This window comes from Electrophorus electricus, chromosome 6, assembly GCF_041902795.1.
Source record: "Electrophorus electricus isolate QZ-2024a chromosome 6, ASM4190279v1, whole genome shotgun sequence".
Lineage (NCBI taxonomy): Eukaryota > Metazoa > Chordata > Actinopteri > Gymnotiformes > Gymnotidae > Electrophorus > Electrophorus electricus.
In genome coordinates this window covers 28,409,913-28,421,509 of record NC_137502.1, presented here as the reverse complement: position 1 = coordinate 28,421,509, position 11,597 = coordinate 28,409,913, and the positions used below count along the sequence as shown (strand labels likewise).

General features: G+C 37.2%; 1 long non-coding RNA gene across 1 annotated transcript; it reads right to left on the bottom strand.

The window, feature by feature from the left end:
• Window positions 1-3,306: 3,306 nt before the first annotated feature.
• LOC145658595 (uncharacterized) lies at window positions 3,307-8,739 on the bottom strand. The gene is made up of 3 exons (XR_014124218.1): window positions 8,585-8,739; window positions 4,985-5,043; window positions 3,307-4,018 (listed from the first exon to the last, which is right to left on the bottom strand). It is a non-coding gene; the product is annotated as an uncharacterized LOC145658595 (long non-coding RNA).
• Window positions 8,740-11,597: the final 2,858 nt, after the last annotated feature.

Here is an 11,597-nt window from a genome sequence, read left to right as displayed (position 1 = left end):
AGTTCATGCATAGTGAAATTTCATGACCAATACATTTCATTTGATTACCGTTGGGTCATTATGGTTAGCATTTCTTACTGGCCGAATCATTTTTCAAATATGTACTTACTTTACTGCATGATTCAATACAAACATTTCTGTCTGCAGGTTCCTGAGAAAACTAGATATGTAAAGCCCTGCCCTGTTGAGAATGGTCCACCACCCAAGTAATATTATAAATATTAATCCTGTGGTACAATATCTATCCAGATGGTCAAAAACCTACCAGTGATGGAGAGGGTAAAGAGTGGATGACAAATTTGGCATGGCAAAAGATGGGCTATAGTCTGTGCTTAAACACCCATGAAATGTACTCAGAAGTGCGGCTGATAAACTGTCCCGTGAGTGTGTAGGTGTTTCTAATAAACTGGCCCGTGAGTATTTACATATTGGTACACATTATAGAACTAAACAAATAAGGGTAACTCAAATTAATTTACAACAAATTCATGAACCTTTTGAGTAAACTCAAAAAATCAACAATTCTTTAGGCATTTTGCCAGATACCATTTATATAAACGTGACTATAATGCTTATGCACTTCATCAAGTGTTCTACATTCAGTATTTTTGAGTGTTCCCTCATAGACTGATACAGTTTTAAAAAATTATTCAAGATGTATGAATCTCTGCTGTCATCACTGTGAGAGAATATGTGGGCATGATTACACATTCACTCTGATGGCTCCTGTAAAATGTGTTTTTGGCATTCCTTTTTAAGCTTTTTTTCATAAAGGACCATCACAAAAGAGCTTAAAATGACTGTGATGTTTAATTACAAAAAGGCAGTCATGACCTTTGGAAACAAAGTATTAGTGGCATGAAATAGCGCAGTTAACAAGTACTAGATACCCGAGTTATTCATTTTAGCTTGCTTAAGACATAGCAAATGGCATCTCATGGGAACATATTAGAATTTTTTGAAGAAAAATTCAGATGGATTCAGTACATTATTAATGTTCTTTCTGTTCTTGTCTTTTTATTTACACTTTGTTTTCACAAATGTTATTTAAAGAATTATTTAAATAAATGTTCTTTCATTTTACTTACGGCCTGTTGTCACTTCAGCTGGTTTCTTCTTTAATCCACAACCTCTCCAATTATCTCCAGAATGTATAATCAGGACAATGGTTTCTTAGTGAACTCTGTAACAAAGACCCTGCCATGCATTTATGCTAGTAAAAATATAATCAGTTGTTTTCCTAGACAATATAGCTGATTCTCAGCACTAAATTAACTAATTATGCCAGCATTCATTTAATTGCATGTCACACTGCTAAGCAGGGATTTTGGCAGCAAAAATAGAAATTAATGAATTTACTCTAAACCTGAAAATGCCCAAAAAGTCAGTGGCAGAAAAATCTTCTAACATATGTAGGGCCTCCATACTTCATTAGATTCTGGCAGCTATGGCAACCGTTTCCTGACTATTCTTGCAGTTGATTCTATGTGATTGCTGTTTCACACAGGGCTAAGTGTCCATGCATGGTCCATGGCTCTTCTCATGAAGGGAGCAGACACTCATATTGATTTCTGTTCTTAACAAATAGTATCGCTTAATTTCTCCTGTTGGTCTCAAATAGAGAAGAAAGAAAGATACTAGAGTCCTCTCTTAGCACACGAACCCTGCGCACCCTGTGTGCACCCTGCCCACACACACAGACACACACACACACACACACACACCCGCACACACCTAGGCACCCTCCCACCTCCACACAGGCACATGTATGCTGTTGGTTTGTGCCAGTCAATGCCAGTCTCATGCCTGAGGAAACATGCAATGGCCAGCAAGAAAAATCTGGCTCTCATAAAGCAGCCTGAGGAAACATGTCTCGTTCTCTTTCTCGCTTGTGTAGAGCATGGAAGCCATAGCTGGCAGGGAGGGAACAGCACCATATCCACACTCTTCCACATACTTCACCAAAACAGATTATACAGGGTCTTGGCTGCATGTGGTCAAGTTGTTTTATCTCTTATTGCACCTGTCTTCTATGAAATCAAAGGCGAAATTCGTCTGGAGAGAGACTACCGAAGTGATCTAGTTCTGCAGTCTTCCATTTCTGCGCTCTAAACATCCCTGTCAAAAATGTAAAAAATTATTATTTTTTTAAAAGGGGTGGAAGCAGAAGAAAAGAACACTGTTCTAGCATTCCTCTCCATAGAACAGAAGTCGATGAGGATTTATCCAGTTCAGTTAGAACTTTTGGAGTGTGTGCAATGGTGGAGGAGGTATAATTGAGAGGAGAATGTGCTTTTGTGTTTAATTAATGCTAAATGCCACTCTAAATGCTCAGATGAAGTCAGGCTTTTTACCACGCCTGCGAGCAGATGTTTTTCTGGCAAGCTGTACAAGCAGAGACTACGCCTTTGAATGCTATTTGATTGGAAAACAATCTATATTTAATATTATATATAGTTTTCATGTGGGAAGAACAACAAAGACAGAAGATCAATGAGAAACATTATCCTCGAGCTCAATTTTTCAAAGTGGACATACTGAAAAATCTTTGGTTAGCCATTCTTCTTAGGGGAGGGGGGTGTCTTTAAAAGGGTACGGTAAAATATTTTCCTCCTATGAACACAAAAACATCTACTCAATTACATTGGCTGCAGTTTCTCTGGCTCTGTGGAGAAGCCTTTGATGGAAAGCACTATTGTCTGAAACTGCTAACTTTCCATTAAAAATATTGAAATGCACATATGATCTCACATGTGATCTCATTATACCATTCATTCAAGTGTCACAAACAAGCTCCAGGTTCTTACTGAGTGTGACATGAGAGTTGCTGTTATCCTTCTACCAACCCATCCAAAACCACTCACTATTATAATAATTTAGGGAGCTCTTTACCCAGTTAACAGACACTGGGTTGCCATTTACCTCCTCTCCTTGTTTACAAAACGTGGCCTTTTGATGTGAGCCCTGTGTTTCTCAGAATTATTGAAAACAGAGCCAAAACCATGAAGCCCTTTACTGCAGTACAGTACAGTGCATCTCGAACTAAATAAAAACCAAGTAGATGGGTAAGATCAGTGAGCTGCATAGAGTGTGCATGAAAGTGGACTAGAAATGCAAGATAGAGAGAATGTTCTGTCTTTTTGGACAGCGAACCTGATCACAGACTAGCAATTGCCTGAGCAAAAAACTTTCCTTACTGTGCACAATTATATAGACACTATTTCGAACTTTACCTGTTTTAATCTCTTCTGGGAATAAATAAAATGCTTGTTCATGACAGTGCACAATAAACTGGTGACTGTTCCCAAAGAGTTTTTATTTGGCATATGGAATTGAGACGGTGGCATCTGTAGCACACTATGAAGCCTGGAGGATCTGGTTCTGCGCCTGGATATTCGCCTTTAGTTGCAAATCAGACTGTCAGCCAGAGGTCAGACATAACCGTGATCTACCATATGTCTAAAACTGACGTCATAAACATTGATATAACCCTAATCTACCATATGTCTAAAACTGACGTCATAAACATTGATATAACCCTAATCTACCATATGTCTAAAACTGACGTCGTAAACATTGATATAACCCTAATCTACCATATGTCTAAAACTGACGTCATAAACATTGATATAACACTAATCTACCATATGTCTAAAACTGAGGTCATAAACATTGATATAACCCTAATCTACCATATGTCTAAAACTGAGGTCATAAACATTGATATAACCCTAATCTACCATATGTCTAAAACTGAGGTCATAAACATTGATATAACCCTAATCTACCATATGTCTAAAACTGACGTCATAAACATTGATATAACCCTAATCTACCATATGTCTAAAACTGAGGTCATAAGCGTTGATGCTGCCTGTTCCATTTTAACTGCTTTGGTAACTGTTCTGCCAATGTCTTGAACCTTATCCAGTTTATAACAACAACAAAAAAATGACACAGGCCAATAAAACCAAATGATGTCTTCTCAGTGGGGCTGAAATGGGGCTGGTCTAATATCCTGAAAAATACAAGAGCAGATTTTTAATTAACCTAACTTCACCTCTGGATCTCACATGGTGTGATGTTAGTGTGAACACATGAGTACATGTAGAATATGCCTGCTCCTACTGGAATTCTAGGACTGTAGTTTACATTAGTAAAATAACCATAATAATACAGGTGTTTTTAGTTTGAATAATTAATCTTTATAAAGTGGCACCAGTGTCACAACCATTGACATACGATGTGCAGAGCTATACATATGCTCTTATCACCTATAAACCAAAAGCAGTAAGCAATCAACAACTTGAAGACTATTCTCTAACTTGCTTATGGTTTCAATGTACATCTAACAGTACTTTTTATACTTCAGGTCACATCGTCCTTCTACTATACCACCAAATTACAAATTAACGTTTATCACATTTGTGGTAATGTGCAGTTTGGTATATCGCAGACCTCCCACCACAATGCCTATTAACATGTATTATAATCAGCACTTTGCCAACCAGACTCTGGGGAGCCTTCTAGTATGTCTGACAGTGGAGACAGAGCTGTTCATTATGCATTTCAGATGAAGCTTTGTAACAATTTGTGTTTTATTATCTGAGTGTGGAAAATGAGTCATAATTGCAGGTTTGAGAGTGGGCTATCTCAGCACACACTCTAGTGCTCAACTTGGATTCTCACCCCTTATGGTTAAAAAAGAAAACAACTGCATCCTGGGTATTATATGAAGGCACTTGTTGCAGCCTGAATAAAGCTAGTATTGTACCACTTTTAGAGATGGTAACTAGAACTGGCTGGTTATGAATTAAATGGCAATCATCAAACATGGAAACAGGAAATAATGGTATGGGAGTTTAATATAATAATAATAATAATAATAATAATAGATATGGGAGTTTGTAATGTTACATCATTAACACCACGAGATGAAAAAAGGTGGCTTTTTCAGGGATTTGGAGTTTGGAAATAAAAGCACCTTTCTGGTATTTGGCCATTCTTCTAGCGCTGGGTGAAGGAGACCTGACAGAGCACATCCTGAAATGAGTGAAGATCAAAAGAAAAAGAAACATCCGTGTCAGTGTCGCGTCAACCATGACAGACAATCATCTATGAACGCAACATAAAGAACCTGCAGAGCAACCACCAAAACGAGGACTAGAGTTTTTCGTGCCCTCTTACAACTTTCTCTCTTGGATGGAGTTTTAATAGAGCTAAATGAGCATCACTACTGGTATTGCCTTCTTTGATGTTGACGTTGTTTAGCATTGGCAAATCAATATTATATTTGGGTATGTCAACACTCATGCATCTTTTATCAGCTTATGCTGGTTTCTCAAGGAGGCTGTTTTCCATCTTGGCTTTACATTATATTACATTATATGTATTATTTCTTCGGATTTTGCTCTTGCTGTTTTGCCTTAATGTTACTTAAGTCATAATATATTTACCTAGGTCTTTGTAAGTTTTCAATTTGGGCATTACCTTCAATTATACGTCCAGGCCTGACATCAGCCCTCATGTGCACCCATTAATGTGTGAGTATATGCAGGTGGGAGAGACAGTGTGCTACATGGAATAAGAATCACATCCCCAACCTTGCGTGTCTCTGTGAGAAGAGTGAAATGACGTGACAGCCTTCACTGACACCTTCTCCTGGGGATCTGAGTCTTGTCACACACCCACACAAATACTGTGGGACAACCATTATCTACAAAAATTCTCATATTCATGCATATGCAAACTCTAAAGATCCACCAACACACTCATGACATTTGTATGCACAGTCTTCACAACTAGCCAAAAAAGGGAGTGGTCCAAAACCTTGAAAATGAGCAGCAGTATAGCCGTGAACTCATTTTCAGCTTCTTAAGAATAATGTTGAGGTGAAAGCACAAACATTTCTACTTCAGATTAGCAAACTGAGACTTACTTCACTTAGACTTCAAAACTCCATTTAACAGTTATCATTGCTCACTGTTTTAATGAACAAAATGATATGCTATTATTAAAGCTAAATTACGTATTGGCTTAATTGTAAACAATTATAAATTAATGGTGGGTAAAACATGAAAATTATTTTGTATTAATTTATACGTGTGTGCAAGTGTGTATTTTACTGCACATGTCTGTACTTTTCTCTATTTGTATTCCCATTAATTATCAAACTACCTGATACCGGACTCACTGACACTGCCTAAAATCTCAGCAGTTATTAAATTAGGTTTTGCATGGAAGAAGGAACTACATTCAAAGCTAAGAGCTTGCTTCGGCACAATTTTGTTTCCATGGTAGCCCTAAATCTCTAAAGAGCTTACTCCTTAAATAAAATGTCCTTCAGCTTCTTTCCGCCCATTACACAAACAATTTGTGAGGCTTCTATCTACATCCAGCTGCACATGAGTACAGGGGGTCTGGGGCTTTCTGATCTTTGAGGGACCTCATTTGATTTATAAACAATGCATTTCAACTGTGTAACATGTTTACCTTCAGGTGATAATGGAGCAGCTAACCCCTTTTCATATGTCCAAAGCACTCCCTATGCCTTGTGTTTCTACCTCAGTGCAACAAAGACGTGGCTGGAAATGTCTAAGTACTTGTTACGCAGTGGATTTCTCGTCTTTCATGCATAACCAAAGACTTCCTGCATTTCTCCTTGACATAAAAGTATGAAAATCTGATGAAACAGCAAACCCAAAATCCATCCTGATGTAAACTAGGAAGAGCTGTCTGACACATGGTACCTGTGGCTCTACAACTTCAATTATTCAAAACTAGTGTTTTTTGGCCATGCTCACAGGCTTCCAAAGTCTTACACTGTCATCATAAATGCCATAACTCCACTTAAATAATCAATGAATGACCTTTAATTTAATGGCCATTTAATTTTAACTTGACCCATCTTTGGCCATCCCCTGACATATAAGAGATTGTGTCTTGAACAACGCAAAAGCCCAACTATTCTATCTGTCTCAGGCTCTTTTTGCATGTAACCTCTTCATTTTCTAAAGGCTTCGCTGGAGCTAGTTTGATTGTGTTGCAAATTAGCACTGAGAGATGGTAATATAATGATGTTGAACTGAGATGCATTCGAGAGTAATAGAAGACTAGGGTTACTTCTGTGGTATAGCATATTGTGAAAATCCTTCTCAATATTTGCATATTTGATAAAAATTAGGAGAATTTTTTTCAGAAAACTGGGTGACACATTAAAAGGTGACATAGAATGCATTTACTCAGTATTTAAAATTTTTGCTGATGTCTAGAGAAGCTATTTGACTTTGCTCAGGGTGAAAAATGCCCAGATGCAGTTTTATGTGAGCATTTATAACCCCATGATTTGACCCTGGAATGAAACAAGCCATTTTCCCTTTTTTGGTGGGCTCATGAATAATTTGATAAGCTCTTCTCTGATTAGCTGATTTACAGCAAGGCATCACTATGCTCAAGAAATAGTCAACTTGATAATCAGGTTTGTTTGAAAACTAAAATATGACTGCACATTTGTATTTCATAGTACCACATCAGCTCCGACTTACAAATCATTTAGGCTGCCAAGCCATTGTTCCTGGTGCAGTATCCCAGTTGTAGTGATTTGACATATTGAATGACAACTACATCCACTTAAGTGGTGATGAAGCTAGAAGGAAAAAGTTAGCTATAGAGAATGGATATATTAAAGCAACTACCCATTACACAAACAATTGGTAAGCCAATAGTTTGAGTTAAGGTAAATAGTTTTCCATGTTGACACCTTTAATTATCACCACAAGTAAACCTGGGTTAACACTGTGCAATTCCATTGGTCCATTACATGTCAGCCTGAAGAAGATGATGCCAGTAAAATTTTGTCAGAGTTCATTGTCCGACATTTGGAGATGATATGTGTTTTTAAAGTCAGACTGCACAGTAAATATTCTCTAACGACAGATCTGCGATTAAATGAATGAGCACATCATAAACGAGCATGCCATGGCCAGTATTTGTCGCTGTCCCATGAGAGTCAAATCACCCACCGTCCTCTCATGGGTGGCTTGTATACGAGCCTTGTAGGAGAGGTCACACTGCGATTTCCACCTACATTTCCTGACTCTGCCAGAACTCAGACGTCATGTGTCTTTGGTTGCAGAGGCACTAAATCAGTCGCTGTAGAGTATTGCGTTCTACCTCCACCGATCTCACCCCACGATCAACGATATTCATACGCAATGTGCGATTTGGCCTATGACAGCAAAATTCGGCCAATTATCGCACAGTGCGAAAGCGGGTTAAGGCAACACTATATTTTAATCGGATCATTTTGACAGAAATATATTTTCCTGCTCCATGGGAATTGTCACACAGTGAACAACTATGATTAGAGGTAACATTAGGACACATATACATGTAGTATAGTACGATATTAGTTATAAACTACATGACTTTCTCCAGAGACTTTTATCTTTACAAGATGGTGAGTGCTCAAGACCATGGTTGTCCAACATTAGCAACACATTATTAGCTGATTGATACTGTAGTCGAAAGCTCATGTTATCTGTTTCTGTTACTTTTATAACATTGTAGTGGGTAAATACATTACCATTGTAAAACACTGACATGTAGGCAATTCGGTGTTCTACTTCTTCCTCTGAGTCCGGTCGAACAGGTATGGCTGAATTTCTCCAATATTATTGCTATTATGTAGCGTACAGCAGCTAGCAACAGAAAACAAGCTGAGGTTTGGGTGTTTGAAGACAATGAGAAGGTAAGCATGAGCGGTGCAGGGGTGGGTGGAGATAGAGGCAGGGACTATTTGCATATTCATAGATCCCTGCATACTGAATAAAGGCAAACTGTAGAGTTACATCTAAACCACGTTTAGGACATTATGGATTTTGTTTTGGAAATCACTTCTATATATACGAATTCTGATGAACATAGATGAGCTTTTAGTGGTTTAATAAATGACAGGAGAGGAATTTTACTTAAATGAATGGCAGGAGTGGGATTCTCTAATTAATTGTGGTAATGAATTTCATTGATGTGATACACTGAAGGAAAAGGCAGCATGACTAAATGCAGGTTTCCTGTGTGGAATAGTGCAGTCCACCTTAGCTGTGCCTCTGTTAACTCTGCATAGAGTAGATTTGACGTTAATAAAGCCAGACAGAGGAGATGCTGCTAATGAAAGCATAATCTTAGAAACTGGACGATGAGGCTTTCCCAGCTAAGTAGATTATACTGCTTTAGAATATGACAATAATGAAAACTGAATGGCTTCTTGTCTAAATTTTTAAGTGCTTGTTTGACTTCCAGGGGTTTTAAATCTACAACTCCTAAGACAATATTTGAAGTGGAAGAGAATCACTGAGTCAAAGTATATCTTATCTGCCTCAGTTCATAGGATATTTCTAGAATGACGAATTTGCCAAACCTAATTTTACGCCTCTTACGTGGGTTTTGAAGCTGAGATTTGGCTCTATATATACTCCAAAATATTGGTATTTTAAGATAACATGTAGTCTCTTTCCTGAGATGAAGAATATCTTGTTCTACGTTGACACTGTGGAATTTAGAGAAAAACATACAAACTGACACATTCAGTTCACACTCAGTAACTGTATCATGAGCATACATTAAGCTATCCCACTATACATACACAATTTATTAATGCACATGCCAAACAGGATTGGACCCAGTGTAGAGCCTTTCAAGCTCGTAGGAATATAGAGTTAGACTTATAATTATAAATTTTGACAAACTGAGTAGGGTGAAAAGTAGGATGTCACAAGGTTGAAAAACCTACCTAGGGGATTTTCAAGATAATATGAATAATAAATAAGATAATAAATGAGAACACTTTATTAAGATTTTTTTATTCTCCAAATAGAATTTAGAGATAAATAGACAGAAATAAAATGTGACAAAAGGTTTTTGACCTTCATATAATCAGGCAATGGTTATTAAAATAAGATCACAATTGACACACACTGCAATTCCATCTGACTTCCTTCTATCAGAGTTTATGCCATATGCATCGATAATTAACTAATAGATCATTTAACTTAACACTATACCTCATCAGCCTAAACACACACTGCTTTACACTCCCTGACATTCATTTTATGCCCCTTTTAGTGATAAACTGTTTCATCCATAGAAGACAAACAGACAAATGTTTTTTAAACTGACCTTTCAAATATGATATAGTCATTATTTATAACCAATACTGAAACATGAACGTACTTCTATTAAAATACATCAAAATATGTATTTGATCAAAATATGCACATTGCATGGTAATTGTTTGGTAAACAATTCTTATTTGGCCAGTAGCATGTTATTAAATATATTTATTGTGATATTACATATATTTAAATAAACGTTAAATAGACCATTGAGTTTACTGAGTCATAAAATAGGAATTAAACAAGCAAATTACATTGTGCTTATTTTACATAGGGGGTCCACAGATTTGTTTTGCACCAACAAGACCCTAGCTACACCACACCACAATACATATATATACACACACACAATATATATATATATATATATATATATATATATATATATATATATATAAAATTTTATTTTTTTATTTTTTTATTTTTTGTTACGCCCGCCACTGCTTTGGTTTTGTACTGTGCCTCTTTGCTTTTTAGTTTTGTTTCAAAGGTCCTCCAGGAAATGGCGCTGCAACAAGAGAAGCAACAAGTGGCCGGATCATCATGTGACTGGTTGATTAGGACCGAAAGCTGATTGGTTGACCGAGGGTCTCATCAGCTACTGGTTAAATATGCATGTTGAGAATGTTCTGTTGCCCTATGGTGTCTAGAGCAGTAGACTCCATGCAGTCACGGTAGACGAAGGTCTTATATTAGGTTCTTCAATAGGGCCTTATGAGATTGTAATGAGCTCTGTGTGCCAGGTTCTTTTAATAAGGCCTTTGGAGACTGTACTTGACATTCAATTGCTTTGTAAGAAGCTTTGAGAAGTTATGCTTAGGCTTTATACAAGAGCATTATGAGAAGTACTGGTTTCATACACGTTTTTGCATTAAGGCGCCTAGGAATGTGAGTGTTTTCTTTCTTTGGAGCTGTGGGGGTTGCTGCCATTTTCTTTTGCCCTTTTCAACCATTTTGTTGTTAGGGACTTAGGGAAGTTATGTTGTACTTGTTGTTAGGGACTTAGGGAAGTTATGTTGTACTTGTTGTTAGGGACTTAGGGAAGTTATGTTGTACTTGTTGTTAGGGACTTAGGGAAGTTATGTTGTACTTGTTGTTAGGGACTTAGGGAAGTTATGTTGTACTTTTCTTTTGTTTCCCTTTTGTTTAAGGAAGTGAGTTTCCAGAGGGTGGATTAGCGTTTGATGAAGGACCTCTGTCCAAAACGTTCTGTTTCTCTGGGATCTCTGTGTACTTTACTACAAATTTGAATATGAGAGATGGATTCTCAGAATAACAATAACAATGGGAAGCAGCACAATGTATAGCAGAATTTATTGTAGTGCACGTTGTGATAAGAAGTATACATGCATTCAGAGATACCCCTTTTCCTTTGAGCTTATGGAGAAAATCTATTGTTTTTCCGGTGCTCAAGCAAAAAGTAAT